This window comes from Saimiri boliviensis, chromosome 13 (assembly GCF_048565385.1).
Source record: "Saimiri boliviensis isolate mSaiBol1 chromosome 13, mSaiBol1.pri, whole genome shotgun sequence".
NCBI lineage: Eukaryota > Metazoa > Chordata > Mammalia > Primates > Cebidae > Saimiri > Saimiri boliviensis.
In genome coordinates, this window is record NC_133461.1 from 50,008,030 (window position 1) to 50,034,219 (window position 26,190).

Here is a 26,190-nt window from a genome sequence, read left to right on the forward strand (position 1 = left end):
TGAAAACCCATAATAGTAATCATTTTTTAACAACATGACCAGTGGCCTTAATTTTGAACATAACTTTATTAAGATGTTAAGTTACAAGTAGGAATTAGGTGGGAAATTAGTTCACGAATGACTCCAAATTTACTTCCTAGAATTCTCTTTTTCAAAATTTCATGCAGGTAATAATATATGTAAAAATCTAACTGAAATAGAGAATATTGATTATTTTTAAAATATATCCTTTTTATCGATTTTTATATTATTTAGTGCAATAAAAAAAACTTTCTCATTCTGATATTTGGTATAATTCTAAATATCTAGTTAACCTATTAGAAATGTCAGAAACGTTACTATTCTGATCCCATAGCAATTTGTGAGTTCCTCATTAGCTTGAATATTTTGATCTTAGCAAAGCAGTAACTCCAAGAATGAGGCCAAACGAGAGTGAAACTGAATACCTACTGGGTAGCACCTAACTCAGCCTTTAAAAAACGGCCTGTCTTCCATAGTCTGTGAGGGTCCAGACAACAGCAGCTGCAACAAGGGACTTCAGAGCTGAAGCATTGCCTCAAAGCCTCGGTGCAGCTGAGAGCTATAGCACTGATTAGAACATGGCATGTCGGTTTCTCAGGTTTTAGATGTTATAATTATTAGAGATAATTGGGCACGTGTAAATGCTGCAGCTATTTAAGCCTTCCTATTTCCCAGTCTTGGCATCTTTTATTCTTAGGGAAGATTTACCTCACACATTGTTTCTAGAGACGTCTTCCTTACTTATACTGAAATAAAGCCTCTGGGGTTGTGAACAACATTTGGAGGAGTCCATCATTTGTCTCCAGAGAAGGCCATAGTGTTCCATCTCAATTGTATAATGTCCTAGAGGTACCCTAGACAGCAGCATCTCTGCCTAAAGTTTCTGCACTTGTAAATTAAAAAATAAGAGTGTAGAGAGGGTCATTATTCTTCTTTGTACCTGTTTCTCCCAGTTGCAATAATTTTTGTTGTCTAGCAGAGCAGGAAAATAATACATACAGTGAGCTTCGGTAACATACTGAGCTGTCAGCATTAGGAGCATTTGCTAGACAATGGTATCTTGCTGCTATTGCATATTCAGTAAGAATGGAAGAGAGGCCGGGCGCGGTGGCTCAAGCCTGTAATCCCAGCACTTTGGGAGGCTGAGGTGGGTGGATCACGAGGTCAAGAGATCAAGACCATCCTGGTCAACATGGTGAAACCCCATCTCTACTAAAAATACAAAACATTAGCTGGGCGTGGTGGCACGTGCCTGTAATCCCAGCCACTCAGGAGGCTGAGGCAGGAGAATTGCCTGAACCCAGGAGGCGGAGGTTGCGGTGAGCCGAGATCGCGCCATTGCACTCCAGCCTGGGTAACAAGAGCGAAACTCCGTCTCAAAAAAAAAAAAAAAGAAAAAAAAAAAAGAAGAGAAGAGCATCTTTATGTGTAATACCACTGTCTTCCCTGTTGCAAATGCTTCACAGAGAAGTGCACTCTCCTATGTGGGCTGGGCAACATATTCTGGGTTGTGTCCAGTCCTTGACTTCAAAGTCCAGTGACGTGGTAACTGCTTTCACACTATTTTGTTTGAAGCCACTTGCCATGCTGGCTAAAGTTGGTAAAGCAGCTACCATTACCTCTAATGGAATCCCACCGGAATTCATTTTTATCTTCCTGATCCTGTTACATGGCTTGGGTGGTCTACATATGGCATGGTTGCAGAATCTTCAGCATAACCTAGTGTGCTCACACTTGGTTGTTTCAAGAGCTTGTACAAGATAGGAATTCCCAGAGATTCCTATTTGTACATCTCTATATGTCAAATGCATAGATAGTCCTACTGATTAAGAATCTCCAGAGCATGATTCCAGTGTGTAGACAGGTTTTGGAAGCACCCTACCAAGACAGGACAGGTTAGTATGGTTGCCTATTACTTCTACTCAGTTTTCACATATTTACCTTGACATTTTTTTCCTTCAAAAAACATTAAAAAAAATCTATGTCTACCCCTTTATGTTACTTTTACCACCATAATTATGGGTCTGGATTATTGTATCAGCTACCTGCTTATCTCATTGTGATTTTCACCTGTTACATTGCATATTGTCTTTCTTACAGATCTATCACAAAGCTCATTTGATTGATGCCATAAAGTCACACCATTTACATTGCTGCCATAGTCAGATATCCACCTAGTAGAACAAACAAAGGGCGGAAATATTCATTCTGCTTTCCATCCTAGGACATGAATATGCCAATATCAGTCAGTCTCTAGTTTCTGGGCTTAAAAGCAGAAAATGTGGGTGAAAGTCCTGGTTCTATTACTTATCAGTTTTGTGATCTTGGTCTTTAATTTTCTCATCTGTAAAATAAAGATGCTGAGCAGTGGTTCCCAAACTTGGCTGTGAATCAAAATCTGTTAGGGAGCTTATTAAAAATATAAGTTTCCAAGTCCCACTGCAGGCATAAAGATTAGAATTATCACATGTGGAAGCCTGGAGTTTGTATATTTAATGGGCTTTGCAGATCATTTTATGCATTTAACTAACCTTTGACTCTTGTTAGGGGACCTTCGGATGAGATGACTTTCAACATCCTGTCTAGATTTAATAATCTATAATTCTAGGTCAAAGAAATAAACAAAGGATATATTAAAATGAATAGCATCTATTCCCATGACTGGCACATATTAGACATTTTGTTAGTGCAAGTTGATCCAGTAATATGACTATAACAACATCACACATTAATTGTGCCAGACCTTTTTTAGGCACTTTAAATTGCACATAATCTCATGTAATTCTAATGGCTGTTCTACCAGGTAGCTGCTAAATAGTCTTCCTTCTGAGATTGCACAGCAGTTTGGCAAAAAGAAGGAGGAAAACCACTTAATACCCTGCCTGGCTTCAGTCAACTGATCTGATTAATTCTGACCCATTCATTGACAGTTTTCACACCTAGATCTCTGTGTTCTTTCTACTGCTACTCCTGTCACCATTCCCGGCAATTTCAACATCCAAATGAATAATCTAACCAACATTGTTACCTCTCAGTTCCTGAACTTCCTCACTTTGGTAAATGTTTTCTGTCCCCTATTTCAGTTACTGCTTCGATGGTCAAACCCTTGACCTCGTCATCCCAAGTAACTTCTCGAATTCTGAAGCTTCAATGGCAACCACCACTTCCTCTAACCATTCTCCCACTTAATTATATTCATTCCAATCAGTCTTCAACTTTATCAAGGCATCATTAAGTGAACCTACAACTTTCTCACCCTCAGTGACTTCTCTCATTTCCTTTTGTCACTTTTTACCAAACTTAGATTTGATGTTCCATACTTACAGTTCCTTGCAACCCTTCTCTTTGTACTGTATTAACTTGTTAGGAGGTTCGAATGTTGTTTAAATGCAACTTTCAAGCTTACTATGTGCCTATACTCAAAATACACATGGCTGGGGAAAAAGTCACAAACCATATAGACCAACATTGATGTAAATTTATGACCTAAGATTCATTTAAATGCATTATGTATAGTTCTTCTTTTGCTTTTGGCTATCCTGCTTGGCAAAACCACCATCTCATACCTTCTCTCTCTCAAAATGTTTACACCTCACAACGCCAACTCATTTTCAGCTGATGGCTTTACCTTGCAGTTCCTTGAGTGAAAAGAAGTTTCCAGAGAAACAAAAGTATTTATGTTTTTAAATACTTGCGGCTTCAACTATCTCCTCTGTCTCACATCATCCAGCTTCTCCTCTTTTCTGGAGAGTAGCTTACAATTCCGTATTGGTGTGCAGTAGCAGTTCCTATCACACAAATATCATGCCATCCCTGTTCTGCTCACTACCTTTCCATTTTAACATTCTTTAAAATATCTTGAAAAGTTGTCTGTGGTTGCTGAATTCATTTCCTTAGCTCATGTTCCTTTTCATACCACTCCCAGTAGTCTTTGCTTTTACTTCTTTACAGAGACTGTTCTTTGCAAGCTCACAGAGGATCTTGGCATCTTTCTTACTTGACCACTCATTTCTCAACAGACCACTCAGCACAAAATGCCATTCTGGTAGAAACATATTCTTCCCTGGTTTCCATGACGTCAGACTCTTGGTTTTCCTTTCACCTCATTGGCTGTTCCTTTTCAGTCCTTCCAGTCTTCTGCTTTGCTAGTTTCTCCCTTTTGAAGAGACATTTTTTTTTTTTGAGATGGAATCTCACTCTGTTGCCCAGGCTGGAGTGCAATGGTGCAATCTCAGCTCACTGTAACCTCTGCCTCCCAGGTTCAAGGGATTCTCCTGTCTCAGCCTCCCCAGTAGCTGGGACTACAGGTTCATGCCACCATGCCTGGCTAATTTTTTGTATTTTTAGTAGAGACATGGTTTCACTGTGTTGGCAAGGATGGTCTCGATCTCCTGACCTCATGCTCTGCCCACCTTGGCCTCCCAAAGTGCTGTGATTACAGGTGTGAGCCACCACACCCGGCCTGAGGAGGCTTTTGATGCTATAGTGAGATGACATGGAGTCAAGGCACTCTGTTGCTCAGAACATAATGCACTCTGGCCAGTTTAAGCAGAAAGGGATGCCTTCTTTTAAGCAGAGAATTAAATATTTTAAACATTGAAAATAATAAACTAAAATAAAAAGACTTTGAGTTTCCACAGATGAAATCTCACTGAAGTAGGGATTTTTCTAAGAATGCTGCTATACCTGCCAAAATTAGGAAGCTGTAGAATTTGGAGCTACTTTCAGAATTGAGGAGCCAGGACTTACGGTGGCTGAATCTAAAACCACAGCAATATCAGCCCTCAAAATGATGCCCATGCTCGACCTTACTCCCCAGGCCTCAGTTCTGACCTCCACACTTGCACAGGTGCAGCTGATAGATGGAACCTAAATCCTAGCTGAAACCCAACTGAAGGGAGCCTGGGAAGCATAGTTAGTAGTTTCTAAGATTCTGCAGAACAGGGAGACACACTAGGAGGTTGGAATGGATATTGTGGATCAATCCACTGTATTTTCTGCAACCCCATTTACTTCTCTGTGCATGCCTAGAGACTTCACTTAACCCCATGGATTTAAAGTCATCTGTGTTCTGACGATTGCTAAACATTAACTTCCAGCCCTAACCTATCCCTGGAGTGAGCTTCAGGCACATTTCACTTAGCATCCCTACTTGGATGCCTAGCATACATTGTCAACTAAAATCACAAGCACACTCTGATTTGCCAGTCTGCTTCTCCCCATGCTACTTATCTTACAAAAAGCATAACCTTATAGCCAATTGCTCCAGCCAGAAACATAGGGATTATCTTTGATGTCTTGCCTTCTATTACTCCCTGAATTCAGTTTATCAGCAAGTTATGCTGAATCTACCTCTTAAACGTGTCCCAGATCTGTGCTTTTCCCTCTCTTCTTCATCATCAACCCTATTTCAAGCCATAATTATCTCTTTCCCAGACTTCTGCAACAGCTTTTTAACTAGTCTCCCAGCTCCAATCTACATCTCACAGCAATCCATTTTCTATTCAGCAATAGTGATCTACAGTAATACGCTATATACATTTCCCATTGCGTTTAAAATACCTCCGGTCCTCTTAGCCTGTCTTACGAAGCTCTCCATACCTTGGCTCCTGCCCAGCTCTCTGTCCTCAGCTCAATCACTCTTCCTATTACCTGCAAGTCCGTACTGACCTCTCAGTTCCCTCAGTGCACCCGTCATTCGTGCCTCGAAGCATTTACACTAATGATTTCCTCTTCATGAAATGTTTATCCTCTTGCTATGTGAACCCCCTCGCCCCCCAACCCTCTTTATTTTTGGTTCCTGACATGTCACCTCTTCAAAATGTTTAATGGAAGGCTTTCTACTGTTCATTCACCTTCTAGAATAGAGGCTCAAAATCTTGAATTAATAAATTATACCTCTGCATACGAGAAAATTGATACTTGAAGAAATAAGTGACTCAGATTTCGCTAGCCAATGGCACATCTGGATTACAATTCCAGGTCTCTCTGACTTGGAGACATCTGCTCCTAACCACTACATCCTCCTGCTGGGACTAGATTCCTGACTTATTCCTATGCCTATGTTTTCCTCCCTTCAAAACCATTCTGCTAATAAGCTTTGAAAAAAAAAATCTATTTTGATACCTCTACTTTGAAAAACCTTTCCTAGCTCTCTATTGCCTACAGATTAAAGTGACAGCTCCTCTTTCTAACATTTTAGGCTCACCTCATACCAACTTCAGCCCACTTGTGAAATATTTTTTCTGCTGCTGTAAAAATCCACGTCTCCTGGTGTCCACAGTCTCCTGCTTGCTACGTTTAACCCTGTGATTTCTTGCTTTTAACTCCCATCTTTGAAACTCTGGTTCTGTTTTCTGATTCTGGGTTTTGGCTTCCACCAGTGAGACACTCATTCATTAAGTAGATATTTTTTGAGGGCCAATTCTGTTCTGGACATTGCTAAGATTCAGGGCCCTCCCCCTGAGCACAGCACTAGTAAAGGTTGTCTTCTAGAGCATCTCTGAATGCACATCTCTTTGGGTGCAATGCTTTTGAATGCAGTCCCTACTAAGCCCACTCTTTCGATGGCTCAACTTCTCATTTCATAAATTAAGGCTCCCCCTTGGCCTTGATTCTATAGTTTTCAGAAAATCAATAGCAGATGGTGTAAATCCTGCTATAAAGTTGCTATGAACCAGCAGTCATTCTCCTTTTCTTTATCAGTGCTTGTAGGGAGTGAGTTAAAAGGAAAAGAAGTGAAAGAAAACTTCTAAGTGCTCTCAGACTTCCTCTGTAGAAACCCACTGCCATGCTGAGGCAAACTTTAAGAAGTCTATACATTTAATGAAGTCCCATTAAAAACATGTAGCCTGTGCTGGGTAGCTTTTATGTATTTCTTGTCACATCTTTGCTGATTTCCCAAGGTACCTGTTCACAGAAGCTCCCCTTTTCCCTGTCAGCCTGCTCCTCCTGCCAAATGCATTCACTGAGGCCACAAGGTGAAGATTTAGACAAATTGCTACCATGGAAGCAAAATGATGCCTCTAAAACAGCACTGTAATTTTGAATCCTAGGAGGGGAGCACCCTGACTGAAAAAAAGAGGGAGTTCATTTTTGTTATACCTGAGGAAATTATGTTCAGTAACACAGAACAAAAAATAAGAAAGAATAATGCATATTCCTTTATTATTTTTCTTTTGAAAAGTAGCATTGGTGAGAATTTGGCCATCCTGTAACTCTGTTGGGACATTTTGTCCATTGTTTTCAAAGAAACTGTAAGATGTTACATTCTAAAACAGTTACGGTGGCTCCCAAATTCTCATTCCTGTGCTCTAGACATAACTTGAGATACAGTGAGGTACCTGGGAAATTGACTCCTCAGAAACAGGAATCCTTGAGTCCTTCTAGGAGTTTTCACTTGTAGTAATTATGGCTAAAACACCAGATCACTTGTGTCTTGGTTCTTCAATCACTACTTACAACATAAACCTGGTCATTTTCCTTACTTCTCTAGGATTTATTTTTTTTATTCATTAAACAAAGCACATAACATCTGTATTTGAGGACCATTGTAAGGATTAAATGAATACTGCGACAGGCTTCATCCTCTCCTCCCTCTGAAGTTAGGTATTTTCTTAAGAACTGCAATCTTCTTTGGAGAAAGGACCTTGTTCCTGAAATCTTATCTCTGCTTCTTTTTCCTATTTATTTTTTGATTGATGCAATTACCTGCTTCCTGAGGTTTCTGTATATGTATTGCCTCTTGAGGCTCTATTTCTACATAAACACCCTCTGGTTGCTTATTGCTAGATTCTAGACAGTCCACTTGCCTATTGGAACTTCATTCATTCATGCACAATTATTTAATGTCCAGATGTTCTATGCTGGGGAATAGGTCAGGCACTATAGATACCAAGATGAAAAACATAACTCTCGCATTGAAAAAAGCATTATATTAATAACTACAAGTCAGTATCAGATATTGGGAAGTTTCCAGTGGAGCCTTGAAACAGAATGTAAAACAATTTAGGAAGAATTTTTTTAAATGAAAGTTTTGCTGGACTCCTCACAAAGCAGATTTGGATTCCTCACAAAGCAGACAGAGACAAGGACTTTGTTACAGGAAATATATTTAAGGGTCATTCCAGGAAGCATATGTGAGAAGTGAGGCAAGCGTGGCTTGGAAGGGGGAAAGCCAATCATGAGTGGATAGATGGGTGGACTGTGGGTGACTGGGGCTCACTTCTTCTGGGGGTACTCCAAGGAACCTTGCAGAAAGTGGCTCTGAATTTCTCCACTAAGCTATGGAAAAGCTCAGGTATTTATCCCCTGACTGCTGTCCTTTGGTTAAAGAATGTCCTCAGGATGTTGAATCCTGGCGGTTCCAGGTTGCCCTGAACCTGAGCTTAGGAAACTCCCTTGGAGCAAAGAAAGCTTTCAGCCAGAGAAGCGCCAGTGGTAGGTGCTGTAAGAGTGCCTGCAAACCCCCCCCTCAAGGTCTGCGAGTATGTCTAGAAATGAGCTGAGGGGACATGGGACAAAGCAGCCAGGGTCTCCTGCATACTTCTTAGTTTTCAAAGTTCAGCAGCTTGCCTGATATTCCCTAGTTTATATTCTTGCTCATCTAATCACTGCTTCATTATTATTTGAATTGCAGTACCTACGGAAACAGCTAACTCATTCTAAACAAGCAAACATTTTCAAATTGATTTTATCTTAGATTTCTTACCTATAATTTGTCTTAGTGGTAGATGTGAGTGATTTCCCCAGGAGAGTTGAGATTTGCATGTTTGCCTGGAAGGAGTCTTCCCATTGTATCCTCTGCTCCAATAGGCAGGAACTGGTGGATCTTTCTGCCTAGGGGTAGATAGCATGTAGGGCGACTTTATTTTCTTTTTCTTTTCTTTTTTTTTTTTTTTTTGTTTTTGAGACAGGGTCTCTGTTGCCAGGCTGGAGTGCAGTGGCACGATCTTGGCTCACTGCAATCTCTGCCTCCCATGTTCAAGTGATTCTCCTGCCTCAGCCTCCCAAGTAGCTGGGACTACAGGCACATGCCACCATGCCCAGCTAATTTTTATGTTTTTAGTAGAGATGGGGTTTCACCATGTTGGGCAGGATGGTCTTGATCTCTTGACTTCATGATCTGCCCACCTCAGTCTCCTAAAGTGCTGAGATGACAGGTGTGCACCACCATGCCTGGCCTGTAGGGTGGATTTCTATAACCATTGACTACGATAGGCCTTCCCTCTTACCTAAAGTTATTTTATGGTTTGTGTCACTTTTCCTAACATAAAAATTGTGTTTAGATATGTTCACAACTGTTTCACTTGTATGAAATTATTAAATTATTCTTTCTCTCTCTTGACTTCAGGAACTGAAAATAAAGTGAATTTTATCATGTCAGTGACCTTAGCTCCCACATCATTTCTTTACTCTAACCTTCACACTCATTTTGTTAAAATATAAGTTCAAAAGCAGCCTAATTCCCTTCCTTAAAACTTTCTCGTGACAAGTTAAGACTTTGGCATAATACTCAAACTCTTAAGGGTCTTTCTTCATTTTACATTTGCTTCCAATGCAACTGAATCTATATTCTCTAATACCTCTTTTCTTCAGTTTACTTTGTTCTCATTATTTGAAATCCATACTCACTTTCCTATGGTCACTTATTGTAATCCTACTCATTATAAAATACATGAAATAGTCATGACTTTCCCACTTTGTTGCTACAGCCTCTGCTGATCCACACAATATTACAGCATCCACTACCACATGATGACAGTGTAGAAAAGGAATTAGAACACAGTGAGGCAGCATGGAATCCAATTTCTCTGTGCTTCTACAATTCCAAATATTTGCCACTGATTAATCTTGTGGCAAAATGAATGCAACCCCAAATCTGGATTGTTTTAAAATGTATTTTCTGAAACAACATATGATCAAAGATGAGGAATCAAAAGAGGTGACAGTTATAGCAACATAACTGCTATGAAACCTGCACAAAAACAGAAAAGTAGGATAGGTAAACAAAAGTCGCATAGCAACTATGTATAATAAAGCTGGGTGACAGGGAATTCCCATGAACTCCAAAAGACAAGCAAGTAAATAATAATTTAAAATGGCAGCAAGATCCATATGGCATCAGGCATGAAGGAGGAAGGATGCCTTTACTGCATCTCAACAAAGCTCAGATGCAAATCCGAGGTCAGGAGCTGAGTCAGGGAGGAGGGTCATGGCGGTCCCCTCTTCAGGGGTGAATGCAGGGGAATCACGGTATGTTAATCAGGGTTAGAGTGGCTTGAGCCCCAAGCACTTCTGAAGGTAAATGAAGGACAAAGTCTACTACTGAGGAGAAACCTCCAAGAGTAGAGTAAAATCTGATCAAGACTGGGACCATAGGGCAAAGAGAAGGGACGATCTAGACAAAAATAGTAAAGGAGAATTGAGCTAGAAGATCTAGAATGTACCAGAATATACATCTGAATACTTCACAGACAGAGTAGAAGAGAGAGTTCCAGGGTGATTGAACCAGGAAAGCCATTCTGGTCCAGCCTCATCTCCTAAGAGAAAAAGAAAATTCATCTGTCTTAACATAAGAACAGAAAAGGATCATACAACAGTCGAACAATGTTAATATAAATGATACAGGACAGCAAGACACAGCTGCAGAGCAGTTGAAGTTCTGAGCCTAATATTTGAATATCCCATGAAAATTAAGAAAATGATAGATATAAAAGCTTTGGATAAACAGAATAAATGACAATTAGAAAAGCTCATAAATACAATAATTTGGGAAAGAGAATTTTAAAGAGAGATCTGTCAAATCTCAAGAAGGATGTAGAAATAAAAGAAAAAGGTCACATCAGAAATGAACAACAAACTGGAAAGGAACTCAGAAGTGGACAAACTCCACAGATAATGCCTTAAGAAAAACTGATGATTGACAGAAAAAAATTAAAACACAGTAAGTAAAGAGAAATACAAAGAATGAAAGAGAAAGTGAAATACATAAAACACAAAGAGCTCCTATGCATGCAATAGAAATTGCCAAAGAATAATCAAAGCAAAGGAATAGAACAAACACTAGAAATCAATAAATATTTCCTGAGATAAAAAGACTAGAAGCCAGAAACTGAAAAGGGTTAGTGAATATCCAGGAAAATTGACCCAGAATGGTCAACATTGATTTATATTCTAGTAAAACTATTAGACTTTAAAGAAAAGGAATATAGAGTCTCCTTTGAACATGCAGTCAAAAGGACCAAGTAACTTATAAGGGAAAGAATATCAGAGTTTTTGGCTTTTATGCCAGAAAGCAAACTGAGTAATATATGTAAGATACTCAGGAAAAAAGACATGACCCCAAATGATCTTTATCTTATAAAAGCTAAATGATTCTGAGCTTCCAAAAATTCAAGAAATATTGTTTCTATGAGCATTCTCCAAAAAGTCTATCAGAAAAGAAACTTCAAGCAGCCAAAATTGTTAGAGTGACATCTGCACAAGGAGTGGTGATGAGCGTTAAATCTATGTGTTGTCGTAGAACTGGGACTAAAGAACGCTTATAAAGAAAACTGTGTAGCGTACAGGGATTGTATTCTCTAACAATCAATAAAATACGGAACAAGTCTGGAAAGCTTATATGAAAAAATAGAGCAGGTTCACTAATAGTGTTACCGGTTTTAATAGGGAATAAGAGAATATGACCTGAAAATAGATGCTGGGAAAAGAATAGTATCTTCTCCCAGTGGGGAGGGTAGAAGGGAATACTGGATCATTTCACTGCTACTCGTGATAGGAAACCAACAAAGAGAACCCTTGGGTTACCCTATAAAGATGGAACTAAGGATATTTCACAGTATAATGTAAATCTTCAGAACAAAATCACAGTACTCTAAATACTCTAAGGTATACAATGCCAGTTTTAAGACTCCATCCCAAAGATATGCTGCGAGTGCTGTAAAAAATAAAAATCTACCCAAGGCCATTTATTGTAGCACAATTTATAATGGCAAAGACCGTAAACAACCTAAATGATCATCAATAGGGAAATAGTTGAATAACAGTGGTATACTTACACAATCAAATATTAAGCAGCTCTAAAAGGGAATATACATTAGTTTTTATACTTCTATACTTTATAATTCTATACTTCTTTTAAAAAGTTATTATGGGTGGGGCACAGAGGCTCACGCCTATAATCTCTGCACTTTGGGAGGCTGAGGTGGGCAGATCACAAGGTCAAGAGATCAAGACCAACCTGGCCAACACGGTGAAACCGCGTCTCTACTAAAAAATACAAACATTAGCTGGGCATGGTGGCACATGCCTGTAATCCCAGCTACTCAAGAGGCTGAGGCAGGAGAATCACTTGAACCCGGGAGGCAGAGGTGGCAGTAAGCTGAGATTGTGCCACTGTACTCCAGCCTGGTAACAAAGGGAGACTCTGTCTCAGGAAAAAAAAAAAAAAAAGTTATGATACAGTTTGGATTTGTGTCCCTCATGTCAAATTAGAGGAAGGTCCTGGTGGGAGGTGAATGGATCATGGCAATGAATTTCCTTCTTGCTGTTCTCATGATAGTGAGTGAGTTCTCACAAAATCTGATGATTTAAAAGTGCGTGGCCCTCCTCCCTTCACGGTCTTTCTCTCCTGCTTCACCTTGGTAAGACAGGCTTGCTTCCTTTTTGCTTTCTGCCATGATTGTAAATTTTCTAAGGCTTCCCAGCAATGCTTCCCATGCAACCTATGGAACTGTGAGTCAATTAAACCTCTTTTCTTTATAAATTACTCAGTTTCAGGTAGTTCTTTACAGTAGTGTCAGAACAGACTAACATAAGTTTAAAGACTAAAATATGGCCAGGTACAGTGGCTCACACCTGTAATCCCAGCACTTTGGGAGGCCGAGGCAGACGAAACTCTAGGTCAAGAGATTGAGACCACCCTGGCCGGCATAGTGAAACCCTATCTCTACTAAAAATACAAAAATTAGCCTGGTATGGTGGCAGGCGTCTATAGTCTTAGCTATCTGGGAGTCTGAGGCAGGAGAATTGCTTGAACCCAGGAGGCAGAGGTTGCAGTAAGCCAAGATCATGACACCACACTTCAGCCTAGGCAACAGAGACAGACTCTGTCTCAAAAAAAAAACAAAGACTAAAATATAAAATAATTTTGTAGTCCAAAATCTATGCTAACAGAGACTGCTTATATCTATAATCCTGAAGGTTTTTTGCACTAGTGCCCTCCCTTAATCTTCTAGGGATTTCTCTCTGAATTCTAAAGTGTGCGAAAGTTGAGCTAAGGCCCAATACAAAAAAGTATTGGCTGAAGCAATTTACTGACACCAGTTTTAATAGCAATTGTGATAGTGCTATTGCCAACTGGAAGAACAACAAAATGAAATCCAGGGTAAACCTTTTCTTAAAAATAATTGTCTAAGATGTTGAAGTTCAAAAAGATTGTGGATAACCTGAGGCCTTCTCCATACTTGGAAATTGAAAATGGCAGTTGTACTATGGGGGAAAACACGTTTGTGTAATTTCCAGGCTGTGAGAAAGCAATTATTTTCATTGGTCAGAAAGATTACACTCGATAGTTTTTCACTCCTATTTTTCAAGCTAATAGCTTCCAGGTTGTTTCACCAAGTCACTAACTTTCCAGGCAGCAGGCCTTAAAATACCATAATATTGTAATACTTAGTAAAGAGTGAAATGCTTGAAACTCTGGAACTCTCAGGAGTGTCCATTGGAAATATTTTAAGAATAAGGTTAAGTTATGAACAATTCAACTCTGAGGCAGCATTTCTCAAAACAACATTCAAGAATCACCAAAGTCAGACTCTTTAGGGCTGGGTCCTAAGAAGGTAAATATATAAGGAGATCCTGCTGCACGCAGAAGTCAGTCTACTGATTACTTGTGTAAACATACAAAAGCAAGTGAATAGTATCATATCAACTCTAATAAGAATGATACCGATAGTTTCCCTTTACAAAATATCTTCTGTGTATCAGCTTTGCCCACATTATTTCATTTAAAACTTGTAACAGCTCTAAAAGGCAGGTGGCAATTCACTATTTTACAAATTTGGAAACCGAGAGGTAAATACCCTGGGTAAATGGCAGAGTCAGGCTTTCTACTCATGTTGATTCTCGCTGTAGTATATTTGATGGTCATTTAAAGTGGCTTATGTTTAATTTTAATGGTAATACAGCTCTTCCAGTGATCAGACTTTTATAAAACTACTTCAGTATTGAGTGCTCAAGGTCTCTAATGCCTAGATATGTTGGCCCTTGGAAGATAACTAGAAGTATAAAACATAATGCCTTTCTTCAGTGAGCTTACAATTTAGAGTGAGAATGAAAACATGTAGGGCATAGATGTAAAACAACAATGTAGTATAGCTCAGAGAAGGAGGGGCCCTTCGTAGTGCTGGACTTGGGGAGGTGTCCAGAAGACATCTACATGAAGAGTAAGTAGGAGGACATTCCAGACAGTTAATATTTAAGATAGTTAAATTTCGCAATCCTGCTCTAAGTCACTTATATTTAAATCATGAATCCATTTGTCATCCTAATCTTTAAGAGGTCTCCAATTGAAATTGTAATGTCATATACAATGGTGTATATAAATCTGTCCATAAGAAATTGCCCGGCTCTATTTGCTTGACATTTTGGCGGATCTTGAAGGTGGGTGAGAGATTACCTCTTCCGACTCCATTTTTCACAGATGAAGAAACTCAAGTTTAAAAGGTAAAGGGACTGTCCAAGGTCATTCAATTTGCCTATCACAGTTCAGTGAAACAATGTTAGTTATTGTCAGCACTGGAATTGGTTTTCAACTTCTGCTCATTGCCCTTTAGCAAGAAAAACCGTAAGGGATATATGCTTTAAAAGAAAACACATTCCTAAAGTCTTCTAGGAACACTCAGTGGAAATGTGTTATATTTTTATATCACTTCAGATTATAGATTGCTTTGTTGCTTCCAGGTCACAGTAGCATGGGATTTATAGTCATGACCAGGGAGAGAACAGAGATGTCACATTACAGTCTACATAACACAATTCCATAGCATCTCTATTTTGAAGAATTCAATGAACTTTGCAAATATGGTTTAACTAAGCTTCATTGCAGGGCAATCTAAGGTAGAGGAAGGCAAGAAGGATTTTTAAAAAGAAACGTGTGATGTTTGGAAAATGAAATAGTTGTGAAGAACTCCTGGATTTCATTGTCATTTATTGATCTCGAAAGTGGGTTAGCGTCCTTCTGCAAGTGATGCATTGCACAAAAAATGATGATCTTTTTCTCAATGATGACATATTTTAAAGTCAAAGATATGTCTTGTCTTTAAATAATTGTTTCATTCTGTTAATTCAGAAAACATCTACTGAGTAAGTGCATATATAAGGCATTTTGGTATGTATTGTGGATTAAATTAGTAAACTAAAAATGAATCTTATAGTTCCTAATAACAAGGAACCTACGCTCTAGTAGGAAAATAAGAAAATGTATGAAAATCAATTATTCACAGTATAGCATGAGAAGTGTTATATTGACTCTATGAAAGAATAGTTAAAAGCTCTATAACAGAGGAACAACTTTAACAAACAGCACTCATTTTTGGCCTTACATCAATTAAATTCATAAGGTTGAAGCTTAGGAATCTTAATATTATCCTCTTTTTGTATTCCCTGTTTTTACAAATGACTTGGATAAAGATTTAGATTACATGACAATCAGAATTGTGAATAGTATGAGACTTGGAGGGATAGAAGAGAAGTTGGATGATAAATTTGGGACCTAAAGTGATATTAATAATGTGGAAAGATTAGCTACATTTAATAATAAGGCATGTAGTGAAAATAAATGTAAAGTTCTGTATTTTATGCAAAAAAAAAAAATCACCGCTATGAGTTTGCAAAGCTATAACTTCATTTGGAAAAGAAAACTGTAGTAGTAACAATAACTTGCATTTATTGAATTTAAAATATGTGCCAGACACTCTACTATATGCTTTATATATCATCTCACTTAATCCTTACAATAATCCTATGCAATGGGTCTGTTATTATCCTTGTTTGATAGATGAAGATACTAAGCTTTGGATAAGTTAAATAATTGGCCCTAGGTCAACTTGGCCACTGTGTCTGTATTTGAAGTATGGTCTGATTTATAGCAGAGTGAGGACTTTCCTTAATTTCTCAGTTATGACAAGTAGGAGTATCCTCTGGGCACTCAATTATAAAATAATAATAATAATAATAATAATTTGATTCTGAGCTCCTTATCAGAACTTTCTTGTGTAAAATGCTAGTTAATAACATACACATGAATAACTTTATGTGTTTTTTTAATTAAATAAATTGTAAGTACTTTGTAAAAAATCATGTATTTAATATGTTTCATGAGTTATGTTTTTCTAGATGTGTTTGATGGACAGAAAATTTTATGTCATTAACATTTTTAATGAAAATAATCCTTGATAGAGTGTATTATGATTTTAAAGTAACCACTATTATTATTTCTGCTAAGTGACCCTAACATCTTCATTAGCTTGCATTGCATTTCTAGAGCTTTTACCTTCTCATCCATCTTTTCTTCTATCCATGAGAGAATAAACCTTACTTAGGTTGCATAACATCAAAATATGTTGTTATGAATCTCACTAACAAATAGGATCTCTGCTTGGCACTGTGATCACAGAGTCAAATATATTTTAAAGTAGAATTTAAAATCATCTTCCTGTGTTAAAAAAATAGCATTTAAATATCTTTCTAAGTACCAAGCATTTAAAATATGGCGATCTATTAATAACTTTCGTGTGGTTATCTGTCTCTCCATAGTAAGTCTTGCATTGCCTTCCTACTAATGAGCACATCTATACTTCATTTGTGTAAAAAAATACTTGCTTAAACATGACCTTGGAAAACAAGTTCAGGAAAGTTGGTATGTCTTTATGTGACAGCATAACACAGACTTAAAAAAAATCTTTAGTACAGTAAACACAATCTACTAACTTTCAAGCCCACTTGAAATAAAGACTAACTCTTGTAAAAAAAAAAAAAACATAGCCTGGGAACGCTCCACAACTCACTCTCTTAGGAAAGAAAGAGATGTTTATGGTGATAGTCTAAATCATCATTTGTCCTTCATTTTTCCTGCCTCATTCCAAGCAGAGATTTGGGCCAAGGCTGAATTCTTAAGCTGTTTAAAAAGAATTTCCTGGGCCAGGTGTGGTGGCTCACGCCTGCAATCCCTGCACTTTGGGAGGCTGAGGCGGGTGGATCATGAGGTCAAGAGATCGAGACCATCCTGGTCAACATGGTGATACCCCGTCTCTACTAAAAATACAAAAAATTAGCTGGGCATGGTGGTGTGTGCCTGTAATCCCAGCTACTCAAGAGGCTGAGGCAGGAGAATTGGCTGAACCCAGGAGGCGGAGGTTGTGGAGAGCTGAGATTGTGCCATTGCACCCCAGCCTGGGTAACAAGAGTGAAACTCCAGCTCAAGAAAAAAAAAAAAAAAAAAAAAGAATTTTCTTTCCAGATTTGGTTATCTAAAACTAGCACAGTCCTGAGGGAAAGAAAATGTGAAACTCTACCTTAGATGGAGAACAGAGATCATGAAGCCCTTGGATTGTGTTGCCCCATTTCTACACACATCCACAGGAATGTGGCAACATTCAGAGATGCCAGAAGAATGGTGTCTCTGTGAGGCAGGACCACATGCATTCATTCATCCAACATTCATTGAAACTTTCTATGTGCCAAAGCACTGATACAGACACTTGAAGTACATCACTATACAAATAAAATATCGCTGCCTGTCAAGAATGTATACGGTAGTAAGAAAAGACAGTTAATAAACAATGATGGTCATAGATACAAATAGAGCATGTTCAAACGCAACAATTGCAATAACAAAAACAAGGTGATAGGGACTGACAGGGACAGCTGACAATTTCAAGTAGAATCAATACAATAGGCCTCACTGAGCCTTCCCTCTTTGAAAAGGTGAAACTTTAGTAAAGACGTTAAGGAGGCAAGTTGCTTAGCTATGGAGATGATCAGGAGGAAGAGTGGCTTAGGTAAAGGAAACAGCTAGCAACAGGCCCAAAGAAAGAAATGTTTCTGAAGTTGCTGTTTTTTGTTTTTTGTTTTTTGTTTTTTTTTTTCTGAAACAAAATCTTGCTCTATCACCCAGGCTGGAGTGCAGTGGCATGATCTCAGCTCACTGCAACCTGTGCCTCCCAGATTCAAGTGATTCTCCTGCCTCAGCCTCCTGAGTAGCTGGGACTACAGGTACCTACCACTACGCCCAGTTAATTTTTATATTTTTAGTAGAGATGGGTTTCAGAATGGTCTTAATCTCCTGATCTGAGCTGCCCAAAGTGCTGGGATTACAGGCATCAGCCACCATGCCCAGCCTGTTTTTGAAGTTTTTGAGGATGAAAAGGAGGCCTGAGTAGCAAAAGGAAGTGCATGTTTGTGGGAGAGAGTGGTGAGGCACGGCTGGTCTTGCTGCCATTGTAAGACTTGGTTTTTATTGAATGAAAGAGTTTAAAAGGGTTTTGACCCAAGGAGTGGTGACATAATCTTTGTTTTCAAAGGATCCCGGTGATTACTGTTCTGAGAATAGACACTGGGAGCATCAGGAGACAAGGGTCGAAACTAAAGGACTAATTAATAGACTAAACCAGGGAACGTATAATTGCAGCTTGAACTAGTCCATAGCTGTGACGGTAAAGAAAAATGGTTCAATTGTGGATCTAGATTGAAGTTAGAATATGGAAGGATTGCCTTGGATATGAGATGGGAGAGAAAGCCCACAACTGATAATAAAGAGTCAAATATCTCTGCTATAGGGCTCTTAGTGTTGTAGAAAAATCATACCAGTTTCAGATGCAAGTGGCAGTGCCTGAAAGGAATACACTAATCCAGAATATGAGTACATCATTGGTAACAACCCAAATATGAAAAGTCTCTTTTGGATTTTTCTGGGCACCATAGAAAGCCCCGAGATTTTTACAGGACCCAAATGTGGGAGAGGGAGGAAACTTTAACAATTTAAATTGCCTTTCCCTATAAAATGTCTAGTGTAAGTAGTCCAAGTAATACACACTTACACATGTCATAAAGGCACAATTTGTGAAAACATTCACAAAATGAGCACACCTGTGAAACATAAACAGCTCTTTGAAACCATTTCTTCATCTTCTCTTTCACTTACTACCCTGGTCGACTGTAACCACCAAACTGACTTCTAAGACCGTAGCTGAATTTTGTGTGTGTTTATATAGCAGGTATGCTTTGGGGTATCACTTCTTTCAGTCAACGTGTTGTTTGGGGATCTATCCATATTATTGCTTGTAGTTATTCTTTGTTCATTCTCTTTACTGTACTCAGGGAGAACAAACTTTTTTTCTATAAAAATCCAGACAGTAAATATTTTAGAGTTTGCAGGCTGCATAGAGTCCTCAGTTTGCTGTTATTCTTGTTGGTTGGTTGTTTTTTGTTGTTGCTTTTAAAACCCTTTAAAAATGTAAAATTTATTCTTAGCTCAAGTGCCAGTCATAAAACAGGCTGTGAGCTGTATTTGACCAGCAGGCGGTGGTTTGACAACCCTGCTCCACAGCAGTGTGACGTGGCCACACTGCCATGTCCTTATCCATTCAACTGTTGAAGGGCATTGGGAAAGCTTCCAGTTTGGCGCTTGGGAACATATTAGTACATGCAGATATATACATGTTCTTATTGAGTACATACCTAGAAATAGAATTGCTAGGTGTATAGCGGGATCTCATTGTGGTTTCATGTGCATCTTCTTAGTCATCAATGAAGTTAAGCACCTTCTCATACTGTTTTGTTGGCCATTCATATATAAAAATCAAAGTAAATAAAAAATATGAAAATGATGAAACATAATTTTTAATCTGGAGTGGCTCTGATTATTTCATGACATTCCAGTGGCTTTCACTTCACTTAGAATAAAATCCAAGAGCCTTATTTTGGATCGCAAACCTTGACAGGATCTGATCCCAGTCCCTGCTGACCTCACAGACCTAATTTCATGTCAGTCTCCTTCGGATCAAAGTCTTCAGCTATTATGACCTTTAAAAAATTCTTAGACATGTCAGGTTCCCTCTTGCTTCAGGGCCTGTGCACAAGCTGTATCCTCTTCCTGGAGTAATCTTACCTTGATCTTCTCGTGATTAGCTCCTTCTTTTCATTCAGGTGGCTGTTTAAATGTCACTTGCTCTGCAAATCCTTCTCTGTTCACCCCATCTAGCCAACCTGCCAGTCACTCTCCTTCCTGTCCATCTACTGTAATTCTCTGCCTGCCACTCATTATTACTGAAAAGTTTAGGAATCATATTTATCTTATTCACTAGAATAGTTCCTGCGCAGAGTATGCTCTCAATAAATGAGTGTGCATATGAGATATGTCAGTTATGAGTTTGAGCCCTTCTCCAGCATTTATTAGAAAAGGATCTCTTCCAATAGTCCCAGTGCATAGTCACCGAGTCTGAGATATGACTGGTTACCAAGGGAGACTGACTTGAAAAGATGACTTTGGCGTCTGATCAGGTTTCCTTCAGGAATCTAAGCCAGGAAACAAGGAAAGAATTGCCAAAAAGCAGTGAAGTCTGCCTCTGAAAGATCATGAAGCTGGACTGTGGTTGGGGACACTGTGACAAGGAGTAAGGAGGGAAAAATCTAGAAGTCAACAGAGGAAGGCAACTGGGAGTGAAAGAGAAAGAAGCATTCCCACTTGGAGTAGCTGGGAAGCAACTGCAGGTCACCAGAATGAAGTTTTCTCACAGTCTAGTTCTCTAGAGTAATTTCGGGTCTAGAGCAAATCCCCAGATCCCTGAAATCCACACTATTGTGGCTTCTCCATTAGAGTTCCATGGGATTTTGCTTGGACTTAAAACAAGTCGTCCTTTGTTGGTAGTAGCTTAAACAAATCCTCACTCCTTTGATGCAAACCAAGTCTGACTATAATATTACAGTGGTCTATGGGTGGACACTTAATTATCAGTTGATTAATATTTATTTATTGAACATGAGATCAGTTCACCAATAAGAAGGAATTGAACCATGCCAAGTTGAAGCTATTGGGTATAGGAAACTGGGACCTGGCTTTACAACATAGTAAGAGAGCACAGCTGCAATATTTTGTTTGCTCTAAGTTCTTCCCCTCTTGGCAGTCAGTAGGCACCTTGCACTTCAGTGATAATCTGCAGCCCCCTGCAGTGAGCACAGCAGCCTACAACTAATCAGGGACAATCATAGGTCAGGATATTTTGCCCCATTTGGCTATAATTAGACCAGCTTTCTTTTTAGTGATTCATTAGTATGATACTTTGCTTTCAGAACTAACAAACTCAATCTGAATTCCTCCATAAGTAGTGGCAGAGTTGTGGACTGAAATGAGAACTATTGATAGCAATAAGAACGACCAAAAAGGAAACAGAAAGGGATATTTCTCAGTTTTTCTCCATTCTCAAATTGCAAATCAGACAAACGCAGCAACCTGTCTACCAGTACTGTTTAACAATAACCTCTGTACACTGTGCTCTCAAAGAAGAGCTGGCTGACAATTAGACTCTACCACTGTTAGACTTGCTCATAAAATTATTTTAATCCCAATTTCTCCTTTCTGTTTCAATAAGGGAAATAGCATAACATGAAATCCACACATCCTTCACCTGGCCATCATCTCCTCTTGTTTTTAGTGTATAAATCATATGAATTTCTTAGCTTTTAATGGAGCCAACTTTCACATAGACAGTATTTGTAGCCATTGCCATTTCAATATGGAAAAAGCAGTCCCAGTAATAAGAAAAGGAATGTCTGTTTATTTATTGAAATAAAGACTAAGTATTGAATAAGCCCTCAAATGAAGGCATATTGTAGGTGCTAAGGAATGATGACTGCAAAGATATGGAGACAAAAGAGAGTAGTGTCTGCGTCGAAACTCTCCTCAAGTCCAGAAATTTCTTCTTCAGCTTTCATTATGAATACAAATTGCTTGGGCATCTTATTATCTGATTCAGTAGTTCTTGACTGAAGCCCAAGATTCTGTGTTTCTCACAAAACCCTACTGATGCAATGCTGCTCATCAGGAGCATGCCCTGAATTGTGAGGGTCTAGGGATGTGCTCTTTAATGGGAATATGATGCGAGTCACATTTAAAAAGTAAAAAGGAATAAATGAGGTTAGTTTTAACGATATATTTCATTTAACATATATCAAATATTTTAATATATAAATGACATAATGAGATATTTTTCTCGTTTTTAAATAATATACCTTCAATATCTGGTGTATAGGTAACACAGCTCATCTCAATTTGGATGACTCACATTTCAAGTGCTCAATAGCTTCCATATTAGCAGTATGACTCTAGAGGATAATTCTTACTTTGAACTCCAGGAACATGCATGAACCTATAAATCATTGGTCAGTAGCTCCCTATCCCAGTGAGTTCTGTAATGTATCACAGCATGCATTTAGCTCGTTGACTTTTATGTGAAGCTGAATATTCAAATTTAACCATGAGAAGTTATTTAGTGGGTGTGCGAGGTGAGTTTAATGAATCATTAGTACTCTTTGACATCCTGTAATTAATTACAGTTAATACCCCTTAAGGGTATTAACTTTTTTCAGATTGCTAAATCTTGAAAAGCAAAGAAAAGAACCAGACTAGGTATATTTTTATAGGAAATAGTGGAAATATGAAGGAAATGAGAAATGGTATGAAAAATAGGCCAACTGAGCAAAGTAAAATGACATGACATTTCATAGTAGGGCTCTTTGGACTAAGTTGGAAAGGGCTGAGGATGTTATCTTGAGTGGTGAAAGGCAAATAGGCATAGTGAGCTACACGGCCTACTTAGAGTAAGGTGCCATGATGAAATCATTTTGAAATCAAAGAATCAATATGCTATAGCATGTCATCATTGTTTAAATTTAAAGTAGTGCATCTAAATCCAGAGTGGGAGTGACTAGTGTCTAAGAATCATCAGGGAGGACTTTTTCAATGACATGCAAGCCTACAGAGATTCTAATTACTTCATCCTCCCAACCCAGCCACATTACAGAAAGCAGTAGTGACTCACTCTTTGTAATTGTTACACAATGTATCTCTAAAGTCAAAAACCATATATTTTAATGTATTCTTGATTAGATTTTATTTATTGTAACCAATAGTTTATTCAGTCTTTGGGGGTAGAACATACACCAATACTCAAATTGCATTTCTGTTTTTCGCTTATATTTGATTCATTAATTCCTTTTTCAAGTTATTTATATTTATTTATTTGTTTATTTATTTATTTTTTTGATACAGAGTCTTGCTCTGTCTCCCAGGCTGAAGTGCAGTGGTGTGATCTTGGCTCACCACAGCCTCTGCCTTCTGGGTTCAAGCAATTCTCCTGCCTCAGTCTCCTGAGTACCTGGAATTACAGGAATGTGCCACCACGCCCAGCTAATTTTTTTATTTGTTTTAGTAGAGATGAGGTTTCACCATGTTTACCAGGCTGATCTTGAACTCCTGACCTCAGGTGATCCGCCCACCTCGGCCTCCCAAGTGCTGGGATTACAGGTGTGAGCCACCATCCCAGGCCTCATGCTTTAAAAAATATATATATATATATATATATATATATATATATATATATATATATATATATATATATATATGGCTGGATACTACATAGAGTAAATCAATTACTCTTCACCATTTCAAGAAATTTCTTTTCCAAACCTTTGAATTTAGATATCATTTAAAGATTTTATTCTGTTAACTTTCCTCTGCCTTCCACCCTTGAGAATTTTTAGGGTACATAATTTCGTGTTGTAGCTAGATCTCTCCTTGCAGCAATTAGAAGGTACAAATACCCGTGTTCAGTATAATAAAACCTCATGAATGCCAACGTGCAAATTTAGAATGTGTATGAATTCCGACTTACTTAGAACTACCATTTATTCTTGTGGCACCATGCGTTCTTATTGAATGCACACAAATTTAATTTGCAGGTTTAATCACACGATTTAAATCTATTTAAGCATCTAGATTATACCAAATTTTATATAATGTACTTGTTCATAAATAATCTTCTTCCTTATATTAAGGCCAGTGTGGAAGGACCTCTATTTTTCTGCATTCATTAGCCATTAATTGTATGCATATATAACTCTGGGTCAGGAAAGGAAATTTAATTTAAGACCTTCTATAAAAGTGATATTCTATTAATTTACTATGGTCTCCTTTCCAATTGTGTTATTAGAGAAGTTTTATCTTTTCTGAAATTTATTGTTCCATGCAACATGAATTGAAAAGAAATCTCCTAAAGGTTCTTAAAAGTACATTGACCACTGAAACCTACACACAATAAGCGTATAAGTCTTTTCATGCGTTAAATGCGGTGAGGCTGGAGTTGAGGGTCTGAATGTCTTATACCTAAGGTTTCTTGACTTTTTCTTTTTATTCAGCTGAAATGTTCTATAGAAAACAAACAATAGCAGACTGGGTGCGGTGGCTCACGCCTGTAATCCCAGCACTTTGAGAGGCTGAGGCGGGTGGATCACGAGGTCAAGAGATCAAGACCATCCTGGTCAACATGGTGAAACCCCGTCTCTACTAAAAATACAAAAAATTAGCTGGGCATGGTGGTGCATGCCTGTAATCACAGCTACTCAGGAGGCTGAGGCAGGAGAATTGCCTGAACCCAGGAGGCGGAGGTTGCGGTGATCCGAGATCGTGCCATTGCACTCCAACCTGGGTACAAGAGCGAAACTCCGTCTCAAACAAACAAACAAAAAAAATAAAAATAAAAATAAAAAAGGAAAGAAAGAAAACAAACGATAGCAAAGCACGAAACTAAATAAACTATGTTATATAGAGCTTTAGTGTCTGTGCTGACCAAAAACTGTCCTAAGTTGAAAGCTCATTTCTTAAAGACTAGGTCTTTTAAATAGACTCCAGTCAGTAATTAGCCTACACATCTTCATGCTTTTGCTCATAGGCAATTTAGAGTCTTAACTTCCAACTTATTTTGCTTAATGGAAAATACTCAAGTAGTCATTTTTACTCATTCTTTTATTCGTATCATCTATTTTTGATTATGAATATTTTCCTCTAGTATGATGGGTCAGTATATACTTTCTTTTCTGCTTATGTATCCAGTTCCTGAGGTTTATAAACATCGCTTTTAATCGAGGGGTCTGTTGCTTGGCCACACTAGGAGAGCTCCAGGGTTACACAGCATTTGCAGAATTTGGTTGCTTTCTTCACTTCTACTGTGGCTTAATGGGTTATGTTTTACAAGTTCATTCTCCTCCCACCTAAGTTATACACTATTAAATGAATTTATTTTAATTACCTTATTCCCATTTTCATCACGTTGTCATAATTTCTCTTTATGCTTAATTTGTTAGGTACTTTAATGGGGGGAAAAAGCGTTCCCTGGTCTTTCTAAGCATCAGAATTGGATGGGTTATGGCAAAGATGCTAACGAAGACCAGCTGATGGTGCATTGTTGATTGTGAATTGGTGAGCCTGCTAAAAGAAGGCAGGGAAAAAAATCCATAGCTTCAATATTTTAAAGAGATGGAATAGTTGAATCCTAAATTGAGGCAGTTTTCAATATAAGCAGAAATGTGACAACCAGAATGACTTCAAACCGCTTTTTATTTTTCCAATTGAAACTGTCAGAAAACCATATCACTATGCTATCTCTTACCTAATAGTAGTAATTTTGATATAGTTATTTTTGACAAATGTACAAAAGATAAGTAAGTTGAGCTATTTTAATAAAACTTGCATTGTTTCTCTCATACACACATAAATATTTTGATTATTGTTATTTTCTTGTATTTCGTCATTTGGTTTTTATCTCATTATATCATCTTGATTATGAGGTATTTTTTTGCTAAATGAAAATAGATCAAATTAGTATATGTTTTTCCTGTGTTATAATGTAACCATTATAGATATATATGTGCAAAATCTATGTCTGAAAAAAATGTAAAAAGCAGATGCAGTGACTCTGACAGATGTGGTTGGAATTTTGGTCCTGGTGCTTTGATCTGTGTGGCAATGCATAGTTTTCCTCACTTCTGCGAGCCTCACCTTTCTTATTTCTGTAATAGACATACGCCCTGTCTGACACAATTGCACTCTCTGCT

The 26,190-nt window shown here is 38.2% G+C and overlaps 1 pseudogene; it reads left to right on the plus strand.

Annotated features, from left to right (window-relative positions):
- The window catches only part of LOC104650866 (proliferation-associated protein 2G4-like), a 51,351-nt pseudogene that overhangs the window by 500 nt on the left and 24,661 nt on the right, over nucleotides 1-26,190 (plus strand).